Source organism: Symphalangus syndactylus, chromosome 21, assembly GCF_028878055.3.
Source record: "Symphalangus syndactylus isolate Jambi chromosome 21, NHGRI_mSymSyn1-v2.1_pri, whole genome shotgun sequence".
Lineage (NCBI taxonomy): Eukaryota > Metazoa > Chordata > Mammalia > Primates > Hylobatidae > Symphalangus > Symphalangus syndactylus.
In genome coordinates, this window is record NC_072443.2 from 38,435,891 (window position 1) to 38,458,630 (window position 22,740).

At 36.3% G+C, this 22,740-nt stretch overlaps 1 protein-coding gene across 17 annotated transcripts in view; it reads right to left on the minus strand.

The window, feature by feature from the left end:
* The window catches only part of ZBTB20 (zinc finger and BTB domain containing 20), an 833,136-nt gene that overhangs the window by 266,172 nt on the left and 544,224 nt on the right, over positions 1–22,740 (minus strand). Inside the window, exon 1 of one of the 17 annotated variants that reach the window (XM_063630096.1) lies at positions 1,272–1,343. The exons of the other annotated variants lie outside the window; for them this stretch is intronic. The gene's annotated coding sequence lies outside the window, so the exon portion shown is untranslated. Of the gene's footprint in view, positions 1–1,271; positions 1,344–22,740 lie in introns of those variants that run through there. 17 annotated transcript variants of the gene reach the window in all.

A 22,740-nucleotide genomic window follows, 5' to 3' on the forward strand; every position in this document is an offset into this window, starting at 1 on the left:
GCCAAACTTTACCAACTAGCCCTAAAACTCATATTGAATAGCAAAAGACCAAGGGAGCTAAAAGAATCTTAAAAAGGAACAAGGTAGAGAGGCTTATCTTACCAAGTAAAAAGAATATTATAAAGCTATGGTAATTAAGGGTTATGGTGTTAGTACAAGGACAGAAAAACAGTCCATCGGATCAAATAAAGATCATATACACAGATTTGATACAGGCAAAAGATGGCATTACAAATTAGTTAATAAAGAATGACTAATTGTTTAAATAATACTGGGATAATTGGGTTATCCATATGGAAAAAGAATAAAATAGGGTGCATGTAAGGTACCATAACCAAAAATAATTCCAGAAGGATTAGAGATCTAAATGTAAATGGGAAACCTTTAAAACTGTTAGAAGAAAATACAGAAATGTAAATGACCTTGGCATGTGAAAGGATTTCTTAAATGACATAAAAGCACAAATTATAAAGGAAAATATCAATAAGCCTAACTGAGTTAATATTAAAAGCTTTATAAAAACAAATACTACTAAAGCCACAGTTAAAAGGGCACCTACAAATTGGGAAAAAAATCTTTGTAATCTCTATGGCCCAAAATATGAAAATCCAGAATATTACAACAACAGCAACAACTAATACCAAAAACCAAATCAAGCCAAACAAAACAAAACTCTTCCAAAATAACAACAGCACAACAAATAACCCAACAGAAAGATGGACAAAAGATACAAATTAGGCAACACAGAAGAGAAAATCTCAACGGCTTACAACTAAAAAAAAAAAGTTAATGAGATATTATTTAATTCTGATCAGACTGACAAAAATTTTAAAAAGTCTGACCATCACAAATGTTGTGAAGCATGTGGAGAAGCTTTCATAGATGTTACTGAGAATATAAATTGGTACAAATACATTGGATAGAGATTTTACAATACCTAGTAAAGTTCAAAATGCATATTTCTTAAAGTTTAGCAATTCTACTTCTATGTATATACGTCTATAAAAATGTTAACTGTGGTCTTGTTCGTGATTTGGAAACACTGAAAATAATGTCCAACAATGAGAGAATTGATAAATAAATTTTAGTAATACATACAGAAGAATACATTTCATATAAACCAAAATATATGGCTTATGTAAAACTAATTCATGATGATAGAGGTTACAGTGGTCTTGCTTGTTTTTTACCTTTTGTTAAAACTTTGGAAAATTTCACCTTCAAGGGGCACATACAAAGGACTCTACTTAGGTATTATAAATATTCTATACCTTGGGTTGGGTGTTGTCACACATATACTCATCAAGGTGTACATTTAATTTGTCTAGTTCACTGTATGTAACGTATAATAAAATAATAAAAAATAGGTTCAGAAACGAATGTTCCAAATTATTAAACTTCGTTTAACCTGGGTTCTGGATTCTTGTATTTCATATTATCCTTTATACTTTCATGTGTTTAACTTTTTTTTTTTTTTTTTAAGACAGAGTCTCACTCTGTCCACCAGGCTGGAGTGCAGTGCTACCATCTCGGCCCACTACAACCTCCGCCTCCTGGGTACAAGCGATTCTCCTGCCTCAGCCTCCCGAGTAGCTTATAGGCATGTGCCACCACGCCTCGCTAATTTTTGTATTTTTAGTAGAGACAGGGTTTCTCCATGTTGGCTAGGCTGGTCTCGAACTTCTAACCTCAAGTGATCCGCCCACCTTGGCCTCCTAAAGTGCCGGGATTATAGGCGTGAGCCACCATGCCCAGCCTGTGTTTTAAATATTTTACATTAGAAAATATATAAGGCAAACACCATAGATTTTCCTAACTAGAATTAATCGAGATAAAGGAAAGCACTAGTGTCATCTTCTCTTCACTATCTCTGATAATGGAGCCCAATATTAATAAGCACTTTACAGCCAAACATGCCTACAAAGTGATTATTTTGTTGAATCAAAAGGAAACATTCATTTCTTGACTAACTATAGAATCTCAGGCTTCCTTAAGTGACCAGAGGGATATATTGTTGATATAGACAATGCACAAAGATCATCTATTTAGTTTTTCATTTGATGAAGTGAGGCATGCATTGTCAAAGACTTTTACTTACATGAATTAACAGAATCAACAGGTGATTTGGTATCAGTACTGCTATTGGCTGGTGGGTTTCACCTCTGGTTTCAGAAAAGAAAGAGATGATACCTTTTCAATGCTGCATTTCAAGTCAACCATATGAAAAGTAAGGTTTTATTCCAGTCACTTTTCTTTCTCTCACAATGTGGAAGAAAAGTGCCAGCCACTGCTACTCTAGCCACTAACCATGGTACAGATGTTTGAAAAATGCGAAACAGAGAAATGAAACAAAAAGGAAACCCTCAAAAATTAAGTTTTGCATAAGTGAAAAATACAGTATTTATGTATCATAACTGCAAAAAGATCAATGGACTTTTTTCTCTTGTGTTAAACAAAAATAAACACAAACACTAATTTTTGACTTAAGTGTTTTGTTGAAACCAACAATTACAAGGACCAACTCAAACATGGCTAAAAGTGGGAATAAAAATAAGATTTCTTTTAATCTGATAAAAGATTTTTTATCGCCAAGAACGTTACAGTATGACCTACTTAAGTGAATGCTTATTAAAGAAACAGATTCATTTAAAAAACATGCTTTTAGTTGAATAGGAATGGTGCAAGTGTTTCTTTGAAATCTTACAAAAGATAAAAATTAATTGAACTAACTAAGGTTCCTTACCCTATGCAGATAAGAGACGGCTTAGAAAGAAATGTCTTCAAACTGTTGGAATGTATATTCCTTAGTTGGTGTAACCAATGTGGGGTCTCAGTTACTACAATAGCAAATGTCCTATTAGATTTAAGCACATCAGTGCAAATTATTAAAATGAGACTGTCTTTGTTTAAAAGAAAGCTTTAAAAACTGTAATGTAATCTCTGAGGGAGTATTGCCTGAAATGAAAGTTTTAGGCCTAGCTCTGCCACAATCCTATTGCGCTTCTTGGTTCATCTGATTAAACATCTTTGGGTCTCAACATTCACATACATTCACATTCTAAAGTAAGTGTGATATGAAGTCATAGCTTGATCATCAAACTCCTTTCTAGTCCTAAAATTCTACAAATCTAATGAGATTAATTTATCATGAGGTGTTTTTCTTCTTTCCTTTGTTAATTTCCTTACAATAAATAGACAAATAAATGACCAAATAAGCAAATAAATAAATATTAAAAACACATACACACACTGATAGCTATCCCTCTGAATAGGAAGAAAGACTTTTTTTTGTCTGCCATTATCTATCCCCTAATGTGTATTTAAAAAGAGAGCTCCCACAAAAAAGATTTTTATTTTTTTCTAAATCAAAAATAGCGTATCATTTATTTGCCATTTAAGTTCTATTAAGAAGGAAAACACAAAATCATTATGGAAATCCTATTAGGAACTTTAGAAAGAAAAAGCTGATGAAATTCTATTTACAATTCAAATTGTTCATTCACGTATTTCCTTTTGCAGAAACTTTAAATGCTGCCTCAAACTATCTTCACCTCTTTTTCCAGGGACAATATCCCTAACTCTGTAAAAAAAAACAAGGCTCTCTTCTCACACCCTTCCCACCTGCCCTCTGAGGTAATTGTTCCACAAAGCTAAGGTATAGATTACAGCAAGAGATATTTGAGATGGGACTAAAACATTTCACCCTGGAGACAGTAATGTGTTCAATTTGCCAAGTCTAAAAGAAAGTTAAGCCTCATCACCACTTTGGCAAGAAATCTGGTTCTCGTGGATGGACAATGATTATCATTATTACACAAAACTTTTGAAAATGAAAGTACCTGGGGCACCAGCCACAAAATAAGCACGAGAATGCAAGTTTTTCATGTCAATATTTAAATCAGACAAAACACTATCAGTGTACCCCTAACAGACCTGAAGCATCTAGAAAGAATACAAGGCAGCTGACACCTCGGTGAATAAGAGCAGCTCAGTTTTATGAAAAGGCCAAAGTCTTAGGGCAAACTCTCTGTTGTTCCAAGTGCTGATATACCTATGGCATCAACAAAGGCAAAACACTGTAGGGGGCAATAGGCAAGGCTTCTGTTACAGGTAAGCCTCCTATTAAAGGCTGGGACCCTCTGGACTACACACTTGAGGAACCCCAAGGGTGGGTCCCTGAGGGGAGGAAGTTTCCTCACACAGAATGGCGAGAGGCTAAAGTTACACAGTGTAGGAGTACTCCCTGCTGGCAGCTGAGGTTGGAAATAAACTGGTGATGTCCTAGAGGGGGCTGCCTAAAGTTTCTGGGAGGAGGCTAATGGAGATACAGTGCTTTTGAGGGGACAAGAGCATGGGTCTGATTAGGTTTAGATAACTCCAGATATTATGCTGAGTGAGGAGGAGGTTAAGAGAAGCTACTGATGACAGGAACTCCAACAACTGACAAAAACTATGTGTAGAGCTGGTATATACAATTTTCATTTAAGTTTCCCATCTCGTATCGTTCTATAAAGCATACACAGCCGTATGTGCACATGTGTGTGGGGTTCAGAGGATGCAGGAGAAATCTATTTCTGTGCAGTTCATTTTACCCCTGCAAGAACAATCTTTGAAACAGTCTAATGTATTCATGACATTTATATTTTACAAGGAATCCCATCCATACTTCTGATGGACCTGCCTGGTATGACCCCTGTACCACTACCTAAGCCCTAGGCAGGTGGTCTTTGTATAGGCCTGGGGCAACCACGCTGGTTTCTCCCCAGTGCTCTGCTCTGTTAGGGTTCTTCTGCATAATAAAATGAAGGTCAAAATGGCAGTCTGCTAAAAGCAGCAGTATTTCAGTTGCAGGAATAACTTGCTTGTCATCAACTTGTTAATGCAATAGTCAAACATTTCTCTGACATGTACAGTATCAGCTAACTTCAGCAGATAAAGGGTCTAGAACAGGAAGATGCTGCAGATGCTTTAGCTTGGAGGAAGGCTTAGCAGAGCCAAAACGTCAGCAGGGCCTGTTTGTTCCATACTTTCCATCGGGCTCTGTGAAAGAAATGTTAGATTACTGCAATGACAAGTTTGTGACAAGCAAGTCATTTGTGCAACTGGTGCGCTCCTGTTTTTATCTGTTTACCATTCAGACTTGTGAATGCCATTTCAAGCACTTAGAGGATTTCTGGCTCCCATTAAGGGGAAATGGTTCCTCCATGTTTAGTATTTTCTACCTCAAAGAGAATTACTAAGCAATTATTTGTTCCTGTGGTCAGTGTCATACAAAAGCACTCTTGAGTTGTTTAGTTGGATTCTGAATCATGAAATTAAGTCCTGAAGACTGGATAGCTTGGAGCATCAAAAATTTCCCATCTAGTTTATTGGAATGACTACAAAGCAAGCCTTTGAGAGTCAATAAAATTATGGCCAGCTTGAAATACCTTGCCCTTTTGCTCTGGGATCATATATCAAGGCCATATGCTTCAAGGGACATAAACTCACTTGTAATAAGTATATCTTGAGAAGCTAAGGCCTGGCAATGTCACACTGACATGTGATCTAGCATATGATTGTTTTGGTGACAAGGACCACTTTAGCTGTTGAGAAGAGAATTTACACTGACTTCTCCCTATACCTTGTGGGTAACTATAGGGTCAATACTAATCCAGAGAACATTTTAACTGTGGTAAAATAAAGTAATATAATATCAAATTAATAACTAGGGCCATCCTCACTAGACTGACTTTTTAATAGTGAATGGAGACCCTGGCAGATTTGAGATCAAGAATTCAAGATTCTCTCATTAGATTCTTCACCTGAAGTTGCTGAGTTTCTTCAAGTCATTTTAACCTCCTGAGAGGAAGGTAGAAAATCACAGCACATGTTCCTTTTCCATCTGACATAAATGGTCTCAGGGTCAATATTACAAAAGATGAAGAGTGCCTTCAGAACTCAAGAACAAGAATGACACTCTCTAAACATCATTTATTCTTTCTACAATTTTACATTTTTGCCCATTGTTGGTACTGAATTTATACATAACTCTAGGTATAACTCCCCCCCTCCTTTTTTTTTTGATACAAAGTCTCACTCTTGTCGCCCAGGCTGGAGTGCAATGGTGTGATCTTGGCTCACGGCAACCTCCATCTCCTGGGTTCAAGCGATTCTCCTGCCTCGGCCTCCTGAGTAGCTGGGACCACAGGTGCCCACCACCACACCTGGCTAATTTTTGTACTTTTAGTAGAGATGGGGTTTCACCATGTTGGCCAGGCTGGTCTTGAACTCCTGACCACAGGCGATCTGCCCACCTCGGCCTCCCAAAGTGCTGGGATTACAGGCATGAGCCACTGTGCCTGGCTCAACTCTAGGTATAACTCTTAAAGAACATAACAGAATGAGGCTTTGAAGCACACATAGATGTACACTATCTGGGGAAAGAAGTCAAAGTCGGAACAGGTGGAATGTCAAGGAATAGACAAAAGTAATGATGTAAAGTGAAGCAGAGCTTAGAAAGGGCTACTAGAGAATGTTACAGAAAGCAATAATTGTACTCACTGAATAAAAATTTCATTGTGAATGATCCTGTGCCAGACACTATGTGTATTATACAATTTACATGTGTAATTTAATCATTACAACAATTCTATGGCATATGCGTGCTCAATATTTTTTCAGATGTGGGAACTAAAATGTAGGGATTTAAGTACTTGACACCATAAATATGTAAGCTGCAGAGATTTGAAACTAGTTTTCCCATATTCCAAAGCCCATATACTCTTAACCACAAAAGAATGAAAGTCATTTCTACTGTCTTCAGAAGCCTTTTCTCTCTTGCTTACTGGAAAACATTTCAGTCTGGAAATGTAGGAATTCATTAATCTGATACAAAAGGGCCAGTGAGAAGATTCTAGCTCTATCTGTGTTGCCATCCTTGTTAGGCCTCTGAGAAAGCTGAGTTTCATCAAGATGTCATTCCTTTCTCCAGGCCTGACCTATTTCTACTTTAATGCACTGGGGAAGAGGTGATTCTAACCTAATCACATATCTCTGTGCTATGAACGGAGGGTGTTTGGCGGCATCTCCTTGTGTCCACGACAATTCCTTTCTCTCTCTTCATGTGTATAGCCTTTAGTTTATCTTACTCTTTGCTCCCATATTACTTCCAGGGGGCCTTCTTTTGTCACTTGTCTGCTATTCTTTTTTAGGTGGGGGAAGGGGCGGACAGCTTTCTTACCATGACAAGGATCACTGAAACAGTCTCAACTTCAAACTTTGCATAGAATGTATCCTTTGTTCGGTCTTCTGCTTTGTTTCTCTTTAATGATAGCTTTGCCATGAGTCCCATTCGTATGTAACTCAGAGCTATGCAAATCAAGCTGGTAAGCAAGCATTTGCAGTTACTCAATCTTAAAATGAATATGTGTCCAACCAGTGGAAACCTGAGTGAGGAATGTCTCCTGAACATTATGTGTGGAATGGCTGCTTTCCTTAATGTGCGGCAAAGAATAAACTCAGTGAGATCTGCATTATATTCCCTGGTCTCTTTTTAGTGTATGTTCAGAGTGGGTCACAAGAGTGGTTTTAGCTTATGTAAAATTTTTTCTTATAGTATTTCCACATTTTTTTTAACTTCTTGGGGTCTCCCAAACACAGAATTCTTAATAGCTACTGAAAAATCCCCATGCCTGAAGAATCCTAAGATCCCAGGGCAAAAATATGGTAAAGAACATTAAATAACCTATGGTCTGGGTCTTAATCTGGTGCTCACAGTGATCATCCAGTCTCTGCTGCATACCACCAGGGCACAGAACTCTCCACTGTAGGATACTTCTGTCTATTCTGTTCTGTTCTTCCTTATGCTGAATCTTAATCCGTATTAGTCTGTTCTCATGCTGCTATGAAGAAATACCCAAGACTGGGTAATTTATAAAGAAAAGAAGTTTATATGACTCAGTTTCGCATGGCTGGGGAAGCCTCAGGAAACTTACAATCATGGCGGAAGGTACCTCTTCACTGGGCAACAGGAGAGAGAATGAGTGCTGAGCAAAGGGGGAAAAGCCCCTTATAAAACCATCAGATCTCATGAGAACTCACTATCACAAGAAAATCATGGGGGTAACTGCTTCCATGATTCAATTACTTCTCACCAGGTCCCTCCCACGACACATGAAGATTATGGGAACTACAATTCAAGATGAGATTTGGGTGAGGGCACAGCCAAACCATATCATAGTCTATCTTTCTAAAATCCCCCCTAGTGCATCTAGTTCTTTCTCACCCTAAATTTCAGTTCAGAGCTTCAGAATATTATTAGTTTAATGACTCATTTAATGACAACCCTTGTGTGTATCACATACCAACAACTGGGTTTAGATTGTCCTGCCTTGTCCCTTTCTCCTCACCCAACATGATTTAAATTCCCACTCTATGCCTCTGACAAGCCAGGGAGAAATAAAAGCCAGTCACACCCATTTCTCATTTCCATTTGGATGCAGGTAGTACTTGTGGCAAAGCATTCTTAATCTCTTTGATTTTCTGTCCTATTCTGTGGAAAATCTTCTTGGACAACCTCAGGCATCTTTGATTGATATGGCTATTGATAGATTGACCATTTAATTTATTGTCTAAACAGGGACATTTTTGACGGTGAAAGGGCCTTATAAATAATTATACCAAGACTACAGGCTTAAACCAGAACTGTCCCCGGCAAACTTACATAACACCTTGCATATACTTTTACTTCAATACTCATCTTTTTGCATAAAAATTTTCATGTCTATTTTTCCCACCAACCTGTGAACACTCTTTAGCAACAGAAACATATTTTTACCTATATAGCTTCAGTTCCTAGAAAAGTGCTTGTAAGTATAAAGACCTGGGGGTAAATATGTACTGACGCACATACATATGCATATATGCATGTGTCTGTGTTTGAATTGATGGTGTATTTTTCCATAATTACATTCTGTGGACCTCTCCCCTTATTTCATAGCAAATACCACCAACCCATGTTAACTTCATATTTTTGGAGATGAATCAAAAATATTTCACTTAATGCCATAGGAAGGAAATGATTTGAGTATATTGGTAATGGGTTTGCTTTTAATATTGACAGCAACAAACAGAAAGTGAAATGTGATAAGTTTTCCACTAAAAGTCTACTGCATATTTTTTTAACAAAGCACTGAACAATAAACTCTAATCCCTTTCTTCACAAGTATTATAAATTGTTTCAGGCCGTGTGCGATGGCTCACGCTCGTAATCCCAGCATTTTGGGAGGCCGAGGCGGGCGGATCACCTGAGGTCAGGAGTTTGAGACCAAGAACGGCCAACATGGTGAAACCCCGTGTCTACTAAAAATACAAAAATTAGCCGGGCATGATGGTGGGCACCTGTTATCCCAGCAGGAGGCTGAGGTACGTGAATCGCTTGAACTTGGGAGGCAGAGGTTGCAGTGAAGCCGAGATGGTGCCACTGCACTCCAGCCTGCAGCCTGGGCGACAGACTGAGACGCCGTCTCAAAAAATAAAAATAAATAAATAAAAATTTCAGCAGCTGTACCCACAATTTCAAGTTTGTAGTAAATCAGTTATTATAGGAAATGATGGTAACTTAAGAGTGATCCTTTAATCTCCATTAAAATGTTGGTGGCATTTCTATTGCTTTCACCCTGGTCAAGCACATTTGGAAGTCCTGGTAACTTTTGGCTGTTTTTTTTGCTTCTGAGTAACAGTGGTTTTAAGAAAAAGAAAGGTAAGGAGAAAGTGCCTAGAAAATGTGAACCACTTGGAGAAGTCATTTCTTCCCTTCTCGCTGACACATGCAGACCATTCCAGAAAGATATGACTCTATACTGGTTAAAGAGCTTCATAGAGGATAATCTCACAACTTCCCTTTCAGTGTTTAGCACTCACTATTAAGAACCTATCTCATTATCAAACTTTAAAATTTTCTGTTGCAGCATATTTTGTCATTATCAGACCTCAGTGAAGAAAAGAGAGAAAGCCTTGTTTCCCACTTCTCATTACTTGCTTAACAGCTACTATTAGGGCTCTACCTTAACATTCCTTTTTCCCAGATAAAAAAAAAGTCAATGTTTTTGACTCTTCCTTGAGAATTTTTTCCCAAAATATCAAATTTGTTTGGAGGGGTTTGATAATTCTGTCTCTCTAAGATGTTTGTATTCAGTTTTATCTGAAATCAGAACAAGCATGATTAAGTGTCTAATCTATGCTCATTAGAAATAAGAGAAATATCTATATTCGGCATGCTTCTTATACATTCCACTATTATAGCTATTTTAAAATTTCAGTTTGACATTTCATACTCTTGATTAACTTTCTATAATCTACTTCTAGATGCTATTTTTCCCATAGAGGAAGTCATTCTTTATTTTCAGTCCATCAATGACATTTACCAAACCATCATGGATAATGAAAAATATAAGACTCATAAGATTCAAAAGAAACAAAGTTACATGTCTATTATTTTCGAGTCTTAAATATGTGGGAAAAAGAAGACAATCCCACACAAAAGAAGAAACATGGGTAAGCATGCTCAGGTGTTTGGTGCTAGCTCACCAGCTATTAGTACAGGTGAATTAATACAGCTATATGGAATTCTCTATACAAGTGATGAAGAAGTAGTGGATGAAATGCCACTTTTGAGGTCTGCTTTCTCTCCTGAAGAAAACTAACAATAACTTTTATTTAACAACATTTTGTTTATTCTCAGTTTTACTGAGTGTTCATTTCAGTCCTCCCTCTGAAGTGGTTAGTTACACTTATCTCTCAAATTGTTGTTATTTGGACACTGTACATAAAAGCATTGCACTTTGAAAGCATGCATTTCTTGTCCTCAACATCTAAAATAATGATTTGCAACCATTTAGAAGTTCTGGTATCCTGTTGTTAATGTGATTTTTGCATCACTCTTCCCTGCCTATTCCTTAAAATATAATTTTAAATGAAAATTAATTTCATTTTGAGGTTTTGAAATGCCTTTAACAATAATTTAGAATACACTGAATTTGCCAATATTGGAAAACATGTATCTAGTCTAGATTATCAAGCCAGAATCCAGGACTGACCTCAATAGCATGTCACTTCTATATCTCTCAACACTGAATCTCATCTCCTACTAATCATTTCCTGAGAATTCTGAAGTGCTGGCCACAAAATAAATAGGTTAGAATTTTTTATTTTTTGGTCATTTGAGGCAGAATTAAAGGCTCTGCTGGTTACGTGGAGTTATATCATAATACTAGCTTTGCCTTAGTTCAGCAAAACTTACATCGGGCTAAGAAAGAAGATAATATATTACCAAGGCATTGTGTCCTGGTATCATCAAACGATGGGCAAATCAATTTCACTAGGTCTCTCCTAGGATATTTCATGGAATAAAAGTTAGAGTTCCATGTCTATAACTTGCAGGATAGAATTATTAAAAATGGTTGTATTTAAGTGCATTTTCCCAAATAGTGAGTTTCCTTTTGGCAGAAAAGAGACAATGAAGGTAAATGTGAAAGTATCACCAACCACAAACTAGTAAGCTGAACTCAAGTATAATAGCAACCTTCCTGGGTGATCAGCCATAGAGCACCATTTGTGCAAGAGTCTGAATTTCTATACTAACTTACTTTTAAATTTCATTGAATATAAACATAACAATTTTTTAATAAGTGGCTTATCTATTAAGTTTATAGAGAACCTTCCACTAAAGAGATTACTTATTCTAATCTATTCTTTTGTCCCCTTTTCTCCATTTTTGCCCAGTGTTTTGTTTTTATAATATTTTATTCTATAAAAATCTATATTATACATTTTCTACCTGCCTTATCTATTCTTATACATTCATAATCTATTCTACTCTTAGTATATGATTTGAACAGATTCACATACATAAATCAACATTCATTACTTCTGGGCATATAAATGGTTGCTGGGTCCATGACTGCTGGTTAAATAGGTAGCTTCCAGCCCACTATGACATAAGCAAAAACTGAAAAGTGTATGCTTTATAATTATTGAGGAAAAGAAGATTTTCATTATGGAGACATGTACAGCTATCTCAAAGGCTTATTTTTCCAAAAGGAACAATGGCAATGTCCCCTGGGATATGTGAATTGAAAATTCAGCATCAACATCTTCTAAAAAAGTAGATATTTTGAGGTATTAAAAAGCATTCTTTTATCAGTGGTAACACCTCTTACTTGGGGTCGTTTTGAGATGAAAGTTGGCAAGTAGATTTTTCAGTAAGGCAGGGGTGGAAATCACTATAAATTTATAAACTAAAAAGAAGAATGACAATTTATTGGCCCAAAAATAGGGGAGAGGGAGAGATTTTCTTTTCTTTTCAAGAGTTTCGCTCTTGTTGCCCAGGCGGGAGTGCAATGGTGTGATCTCGGCTCGCCGCAATCTCTGCCTCCCGGGTTTAAGCGATTCTCCTGCCTCAGCCTCCTGAATAGCTGGGATTACAGACATGCACCACCACGCATGGCTAATTTTGTATTTTTGGTAGAGACAGGGTTTGTCCATGTTGGTCAGGCTGGTCTCGATATCTCGAGACCTCCGGTGATCCACCCACCTTGGCCTCCCAAAGTGCTGGGATTACAGGCGTGAGCTACTGCGCCTGGCCTAGGAGATTTTGGAATAAAGGTGTCTCTGTGACTAAAAACATATAACTAGTCATAGATAGTCTGTTTACCTCTAGTGTCTTTTGGAGTAAGGGTGTGAGTATCTGTTGAGTGGTGTCATTAGGCCTCACAGCAATATCAACAAAACTCATCTCCGTAATATAGTAGATTTTACATTGTGTTAAGGTAGACCTTTTAAACAACTCCTTCAAGTGTTCTGTTGATTTCAAGCCAGACAGTCAAACAACTACTTCTTTTTTAGCAGGAGTAGTCAAGGCTAAAGTCAATACATGTGCCTTCCTTGCTGAGGTAGAATCAGGCATATTCCATCAACACATATGTCCCACTGTTCTCATTTCTCTCACTTTACTATGTAATCAGTAGACAAAGTATATACTAAAGAAGAAAGAGCTGAGGAAGTTGCTAGGATTTCTGAAGAAGAGGAATCCAAATCTTGCTTACTTTAGGCAAAAAACATTTTAGTATTAATTGAAAAGAGATGGTTAAATTGCAACCCATAAATTAAAATGTAGTTTCAAAGTGTGTCTATAGTGATCTACAAGCAAACACAATTTCTCATTTTTTTTTTTTTTGAGACAGAGTCTTGCTCTGTTACCAGGCTGGAGTGCAGTGGTGTGATCTCAGCTCACTGCAACCTCCGCTGCCCGGGTTCAAGCGATTCCCCTGACTCAGCCTCCCAAGTAGCTGGGTTTACAGGCACGTGTCACTACACCCGGCTAATTTTTTGTATTTTAGTAGAGACGGGGTTTCACTATGTTGGCCAAGATGGTCTCGATCTCCTGACCTTGTGATCCACCCGCCTCGGCCTCCCAATATATTATTAAAATATATTCTGCAGGCTAATTCTGTGTTCTCATCTCATTCCTGTTTCTTCCTCTGCTCCAGAAAGGATTAGTGTCTAGCATAAAACAAACAGTATATAATAAAGAACAGATAATGTATACTCATAAAATTCTGAATCCACAGCAAAAAGAGGGTAAGGTCTTAGTCTAGCAGGTAAGTCTTATTGACAGTAATAAAGGCATGTTTCTAAGCCATCCATGGAAAATACCAAAAATGTTCTCTGTCATATCTTGAGGTGAAGTTTTAGCGGTATAAAAAATCATGGTTAATGCTGTGTATGTTATGTTTTATTTGCCTTCATTCTGGGACCACAGAAACAGATCTAACTATAGATTGGGGCAAGAGAGCATTTATGTTTCTTCATCAGAAGCTGTGCATGTTAGTCTAATGTATAAGAATTAGGAAAACAATACCAAATCTCTTGATGCAGGCCATGTCATAAATCTGTTTATACTTATATAATATTTTCCTTTTTCTTATTCTTTCAACCTTCATGCTTCTTTTTTCATTTAAAAAACTTTGGGGTCAGCCCTTATATTATTAGATGATTTCTGGTAGTTGAAGCTCTTGGGAAATTCATTTGTCCATCCATGCTGCCTAGTTTAGTACAACACTCCAAAGGGAACTTCCTTCTACCAAAGGCAATGACTGATTGGACTTAAAAAATAACTTCTATAAATATGACATAATATCGGGAGGCCACATTTATAGCTGGTCAAATGCACTGTTATCCCTACAAAAGGCTCAAAATTATGAGGGAATAACATGTACATTTCCCTTTCTGATGAGAAACTAAAAGTCGTATAGGTCCTGAGTTGTATTAAGACGGCATTAATACTGTTCATTAGGCATTTCTTTTCTCAGTCTCAACAAGTCACCTTAAAATCTATGGTATATAGCAGATCCTGAGCACCTACATGAAAAGCAAGTACTCAAATGTTAGAGACCTGAATTGAAATCAAGATTGAGATCCATCCAACTTAGGAGTTACTGCTGGTTCAATGAGTCCAAGGAAGAGGACATTTAATGATTCCTCCAAGGAGCATTAAGAGTTCCAGGGTATTCCCTTGGATATCTGGAAACCTGGGTTACTTGATCTGAGCATGACTAAAAACTGGGCAAAGTCTTGCATGCTTATCCTAGGTTGGACACAGATCTCTAAGATAAGACTGGTATTTGGTAAGCTCTCATCTTTCCCATTCCTTTCTTTAGAGTTCAGATTCCTGACGTATTCTTGTCACAAGATATGGTCAAGGCTACACATGGGTTAAGAGCTCACAGAAGTTCACTAACAAACATGCTGCTGTAATACTGGTCTCCCTTGTAGACCTTGAAAGTCCAATATGCTATCATCTTGGGCAGTTCATGGGAAAGTTGACATAATAATGCTTCAATTATTCAATTTATAAATGGGACATTTAACTGATAGAGTAGGGAGGACAACTGAGAAACGTTTGAAAACGTAAATAGTTTTTGTTTCAGAGAACAACCTTATCTCTCCAACACAGTAATATTTCTTCTTTATGTAGCCAAATTTCTCTAGCACTAGGCTCACACAGAAGCTATGGAGACTTCACCTAGAAGGTCTCAATGGCCTTAGAGCCATACACATTTCTACTATAAAACAGCAACAACAATTTTGGCCCAAATATCATAACCTAAGCAAAAATACAAACAAAATCAAACAAATGAAAACTACCTAGAATATAATCTTAAAAAGTACTGCCTATATGCCATCACCATGTATACTATAAAACCCACCAAACTTAGAATGCACAATGATGTCATTTACTTCAATTTTTATAATACTGTTTTTTGAAGATTCCTAGTTTTATATGTAATGGGAAACATGACATCATATAAATGAGGCAAACAGAAAGGTGTAGAAGGCAAATCCAAGATGCCTATATATTGTCTACCAAGTGTTGCCAGTTGTGAAAAGATTTGACATACTAATATCCATTCATTCAGAGACATTACTGAGACACTAAGAGCATGATGGCTGGCAGGCTCTGCATTTAAGTGCGGTTATCGAGGCCCCCAAATATTGACAGAGTGCCAGATTGTAAGAAACTATTGATGTACACAGCCGGCCACAGCTCCAGACACCTCTCAGACAGAGTCTTTAAATGTCACAGATAAATGAATTTTCATGAAACTGAGAGAGAGAAAGGAAGAGCAAGAGGAGAGAAAGAACACAGAATGAGAGGCAGGAAAGAAACAAGAAAGAAGAAAATCACTTCCATAACACTGACATGAAAGCATGTGGCATCTCATCTCTAAAGCTCAATCATAACTCCTTACACAGGATGTGAGATCAAGCCTTCTGAATGCATTGCATTACCAAAGCACTCAAACACTTTTAATCATTTCATTGCATGGTATGTTAAAAGTTAAGGGAGATACATGTTATAGAATAACTTCAACAAACTATTTCTGAACAAAACAAGTTCAAATATAAATACTGCCCAACTCAATCCTAAAGCAAATTCAAAATAAAAAAAATATACAAAGGCCCACAGGCACAGATAAGCATTGGAGCCTCCTAAGCAATTCTCCATATGCATAAAAGGTGAAAAGTCAAGGTGTCATGAAATCTATTTTTTGCCAAGACACAAATGTGTCCTCTGACATTTTCTTCTCCACAGTCCTACTGAAAGTGGTGACCCCTAGTGGGTTTATTGCATGATATTGAGGGATGCCTTCTTCCTTCACCTCTCTTTTCCTGCCTCTCCACAGAAAACATCTGCCAGGAAAATATACGAGTCAGTTACTTGACACATGATAACAAAAGTGAGCCATGGTTATAACTAGAACGACCAAGTATTCCTTAGAAATCATGTGTTACTCAATATATTTTAAATGTAAAGGAAGCTTTTTTACTTTGAAAGTTTTCCATCTGCTGAGGGCAGCTTCTCTTGACCTTGATACACTGTGCCATTGAAAGCAGTCACACTTTCAAGGTTAGAATATGGCTTGTTTGTGCATTTACTGTTCTATATTAGAGTTGTGCAATCTCCACGTTTTACATAAAGCGATCATGCCAAGGCCCAAAAACAAAATTCTTCTTCCAATTCAAAAGCACATGGGTAAGTTTTTTGTTTTGGTTTTTAACCTGCAGCAACATGGTTTCACAAAGCCCTAGCTGACTTTTTGCTAGCATCACAAAAAGCCTTGGTGTAAGTTATTTTTCTACATCTGGCTCTCTCTGTTTTGGATACATGGACATTAGCAGGTATATACTTGGAGAATAAAGTTCCATAGCTCAAATATTCAATAGAGGTTTTGTTTTTGCATCAACTTTTCAGTAATTTCTTGGTACTTTTCTTTTTTACGTTAGGAGATAAAATGAAAGGATTTAGATTTCCTGCCATGGGAAAAATAATTATTTTCCCTGTCTTTAAAGGCTTTTATTTTGAAGACAAAATCAGTTTTAACTCAAATGGAAATTGCAGTAAAATCTCAGACACTGTAATCAGTGACTGCATTAAAACTCTCAAGAAGTAAGCCAACTTCCATGTGAGGCCACAATTCAGCCAGGATCACAAAGACACATTATCCACTTTGCCTGTGGCCATTCTGTCATTTTAGACTGTAAAATTTTTATATTGTAAAATTAAGGTTCAAGGAAATCTTCTCTAACTTTCACATACATACACATAAATATAATGATTTTCCCCTGTAACCATATAATAAGCAGAGAGGTTTTGGCTTACTTTAGACATAGGTGTAGAAGACACTTAATAAAGATTATTAAAATTTCCTCATATTTATGATAGATAGCCATATACACCAACATTTTCTTCTGGACGTATATGTAAGATACTTTTGATGTATTCGGGGAAAATAAGATGGAGAATTTTACTTCTAATTATATATTTCTCTATTCTGTTTGAATTCTTCAAACATATGTTTAAAATATAATGCCAATAGGGATATCTGAGTGGCAAGAATATGAGGAATTTTTTTCTCTTGATTTTTCTCTATATTGGAAAATTTAATATATGATATTTCAAAATGGAAGCATCTTCAAAATAATTATCTAATGATAATTCATGTTAGTTACAAGAAACTTGAAAGCACTAAAAAAGCATGAAGTATATCAACAAAAAGCCTTGTAATTCTCTGACCCAACAGTAACCACTGTCGAATTTTTGCTGGGTTGTGTCCAGTTTGCAAAGTCTCTTCTGCTTTGTACATTGTAAGTAAGAAAGATCCTTTACATTCCCTTAATGGGGGGGACCCAAAACAGCTTTATGTGTCATTTGTTCTGCTATATACCTTCTTAGACACCTTCACCACCACACTGTTTTTAGTTGCCAGGACGTTGTTGAAATAGCATGGGCTATATGTGACACTTCCCTAAATTATACAGGTTCTTTATTCATCTGCTATTGCCCCCTGAAAAACATGATCTCTGTGCTATTTCCTAATAGTACGTGGCATTTCATGATGGAAGCCATGGAGTTGAAGGCAACAGTGGCCTCATGTTCCACAATTATTATAGTATACATACTGAAATAGTTTCTGGAGGACTCAGAAATGTTCTTCTCTTCTGAATGCACAGAGGTGCTTCCCTGTAAGGAGCTCTGCCTTAGAATTTCTTCAAAGGCTAATAAAGTTGAAGGAAAAACACAGAAAGGTGATATACTTGGTGTGATATTTTAAGCAATTGACCTATTAATTATAATACCGTTTAATATTTTCTTTGCTGAGGATCATTTTCTGAAGAAGGGTATGAACCCTCTCTTTCATGCAAAATACCTTGGTATAACTGTTCATCTTTTAAGTATCTTATTTGCCTTTCGGCAAATTAAAGAATTTTCCTACCTTTGTTGTTGCTGTTATTGAAAAGAAGATAATAATGACAATAATAATTTTTATAGCTATCTCTTATTGGTTGCTTTCTATAGGTTGGGCAGTTTACTTACATTATTTGCATTTAATTCCAAAATACCTCTATTATTGTTGCTGTTATTCTCATTTTATAGATGAGAAAACCCAGGCATAGAAATGTTGAAAAACTTGCCCAATGTCACAAATCTACTAAGAAGTAGATGAAGAAATCTACATCAGACTCATTCCAAATCTTCCTTAAGATTATTATCTAGATTAGGGTTACATGACTGTACTAAGAAGTCCAAACCATGTCCAGAGCTTTATTATTTTTCTAATACTATGGGGGGTGAAGGGGAGTGGGAAGAGAAAGAGAGAGAGTGAGCACATAAGATTCCAAATAAAATGGTATAAAATTTATCTAAGACTTCATTTTCCTCACCTCTAAAATGGACAGCACCCATCACAGAGGTTTATCTTGAGGAACAGTTGATATAATACAAGTGAAAGCATCTAGTACAACTAAAATAAAACATTATTGCTCTACAAGTTTCCTTCCTTTGCATAATGGATATGTTCTGGGTAAGGTGATTATGAAAAGGTATAGGCTTAACTTCTGTTATCAAATCAAAGAGCAATTACATTATAAAATCTCAGAGAAGGATTCCCAACAGATTGAGATGAAGACCTGATGTAAGGCAGGGGTTCAGGTGGAGGCTGGGTCTACAGGAGATTTACTGGGAGCAGTCTGTGAGTAGGTAACACATTCTAGATCCTCTTACCTCTCTCTCCTCAGGCTCCTTGGTCTGAAAATTCCTGAGTGTACTACAGCAGTTTCCAGAGATGATTGCTTTCTTTTTCTTTTATCTGGTTAGAAAGTCTAGTGGAATTTATTTGCAATGACAATACTTCACTTGAAGGCCCTATCCCTCACATTATGACATATAATAGTTAGAAATTCCTTTAATGTGAGATTCTCAATTAGGTAAATTCATTGTGCTCTATTTACTCTGGATGTTTGGTTACAGGTTTCCATCATATTATTAATAATACTTGCATTAACTTCATCATATTCATTACATTGAAAGGCTCTGAGTTAGAAAATATGTATTCTACTTTCTTGGAAACCCTACACTCACTAGTGAGGCCTATAAATAAAATGAAACTTTAAATAGTACAAACTTCACCTTCAACTCATAACTAAACCCGACTCTGGGCTTAAAGTGCTATTTTCTCCCTCCAGTCTCATCAGATATAAGTATATCATGTTACTAACTGAGGCCAAGCTATATATTTACACAATTCACTTCATACTAACAACCTGCTGCATTTTGTTGCTTGTATTTTCTTGAGGTACTGGGACTTATTCTTAAATTAATGCCTTAGTTTTTTTTTTTTTCTCTAGGGACATCCTTTTACTTATGGAAAATATTCAGAAAGAATGGAATTTTTAAAATAAGCCATCTGCTGCGCAGACCTCAAGAAAAACAGTTATGTTTGAAAATACCAGATTCAACTAATGAGGGGCACAAAAGCCTTATTAACTGTATTAGCTTTCTTATCTTTAGAGCTCAGATAGGAAGTAAGAGCCAACCTCAGCAATGCCAACAGGTATCAAGTGAGAGAGGTCAGCACAGTCTACACCTTTATGATGTAGCTTGAACACATCAGCTCAGATGTATTCTTCATAAATTCTAAAAAGAGACCTTCTTCCAGATTATCTCACACATGGCAGCAGCCTGGGAAGCCTTAAGACAAAACTCTCTAGTTCTAGAAACAATTCAAACAAGGTGCATTTACATTATATTTAATATTTTGCTGTAAGCAGACAATAGAATCTACTCAAAACTATCTCTATTTTACAGTTTGCCCATATTCCCATATCTGTCCTCTATTTCTCAGCTTATATCTTTCTTGAATTTCTAAAGATAAGAAATCTAATTTATTCATGTATTCATTATACAATAAATATTAAGTATCTCAGAAAAGGGCAAATAAATAGATGATAGATGATTAATAGATAGCTAAATATATAGACAGATAATGGATAAATAGCTAGATAAAACAGAGATGAGTTATGGCCTAAAGAAATGGCTAAGGAAGAAGATTCCATATTGAGGATGTTTTAAACTAGGTATTGAAGGATACTTGGGATTTCAAAGTATAGAGAGCAAGGAGAAATCATTTCTAGCAGAATAAACTGCATGAACAAAAAGGTCATCACACGTTGGGAAAAGCAGATCATTTGGTTTGTGAAAGAGAGTAGTAAAAATAAAACTGGGAAGGTAAATTAGGGTTAGATCACAGGAGAGTTCAAGTGCCAACCAAGGAATATTACTCTGTCAATAATCTAGGTTTGAAGAAAGCACAGTCGACAACTCTCTAGCTTTCATAATTTCAGTAATGAGTATTATAATCCACCAAACCTCTGGTCTTTAGGCTCCACAGGGGATACGTTAGATCAGTGGTAGAGAAAAGGTCCTCATATTTAATGAGTCCTCCTCCAGCTGAGATTATCATGCTGCATCTATTGAAGTTAATCATCTCACATGATTTGAACAAGAATCTCACTAGCTCCTAATCACACTAGCATTGGCCCTTCATTCTCAATAACAAGTTCTATAGAGTTACCTAAAGGCTGACACTCAGGCTGGCTGAGATGAGAGAGGTGAGTATCCCAAGCACATATGAGATGTCTGTAGAAAAGTTTGACATAAGCTGTCATTTGATTTTGAATAAAGCCAACATGTTGATAAGTGATTGGTTCTCACATATGTCTAGTTCAGGTTCTCCCTATGATACAGAAAGTCATTATAGTATACGTGGAACTCTGAGATCTCCTTACACTCTTTTAAGGCTCACTCCTAACTGTTTAGGATTCTTTGATAGAAGGTGCTTTCCCAGCACCTTCTGTTATGCTCCCTCTTTATTGTTCTCTATTGGACTTACTGACTTCTGATATGCTTTGTTTTTATGTATATATTTGTTTACTTTCTGCCTCTCCTCTCCAAATGTTAGGTCTTTGAAAACAAGGATTATTTGAATGTGCCTGTTTTGCTCACTGCTGTATCTCCAGCACCCAGAACAGACACCTATTGAAAGACTGCTTTTGAAACTGAAGACAAAATATAGAGGAAGGTAAGCACATATTAACTGGTATACGGGGGAAAAAAGGCTTTTGTATAAAACTTCCCCCAAAAACGCACATGCTATATAATTTGAAAATATCATCAGCTAATTATGTCATGGACGAATTTTCTATAAAACTCAAAGCACTTTTAAATTAAAAGTATCTATTTTTTTCTTCCTGTTACTGAAGTAACAATCTCATTCCCTCCATTTTATACAAAGGGAAATCATGGCAGAGAGAGAGATACTCTAGAGTACAGCAGATGAATTCAGAGCTTCTGACTCTAAGGGCCATCTATATTCTAAGCACTATTTAATGTTAGTTTGTATTTTACTACCAGTGAGATTTAAGTGCTGAATTGAATAGAGTCCTAGAATTTGTACCAATAAATAATGTTATTAACTTATGCTCTTTCTGCTAGCACATGGCCTTCTCACAGAAATAAGCAAACAAATAAATAAAGAGCAACACAGAAAGAGGAAAGGTGAATAACTTAAAGGGGTGAACATGGTTGTTCTTATTTTTAAAATCCAGATTGTTCATTTTCATTGTAATTGTATTGTATTCCACCGGCAGAGAGAGATAAGATTTAGTGTACTATGCAAATTACAGTAGGTCCACCACAGCTTATCAAGTTCTGAGAACAGTATGGTTCTTTTTCCTCAGATCCTCTTTTACCCTTAAAATATCTTCTGGATTAAATTCTCATTGAATGAATCACATCTTTCAATATAAAAAATGAAATTATAAAAGTACTAAAAGAAAATATTGGTAAATTTCTTTATAATCTTGGCATAAGAAAGTACTTTTTACCTATAGCTCATTTTCTAGAAGATACATAGAAAAGATTAGTAAATCTGATTATATTTAAAAACAAACTTCAGTATGGCCAAAAAATCCATAAGAAAAGTAATTTTAAAAAGTGGGAAAAATTTATGCAGCTCACATAGATAAAAGGATTATCATCTTAATGTATAAATAGCAACAAATACATAAGAAAAAGACTAACGACCCAATAGAAAGAAAAGGCTAAGGAGATGAACAGACACCTTATAGAAAAATAAACGCTAATGCCATTAAACATATTAAAAAAGATGGTTGACATCGCTTATAATTTTGAAAATGCAAACTAAAACTATACCGAGATACCATCTTTTACCAATACAATTGGCAAAAATCCAAAAGCTTAACCAAGCACTATTTTATAGTTGAGGCTTGGGTAAAAAGGTACTTTTATATATGCCAATGGGGCTGCTAATTGATCCAACTCCTGTTGAGATCAATTTG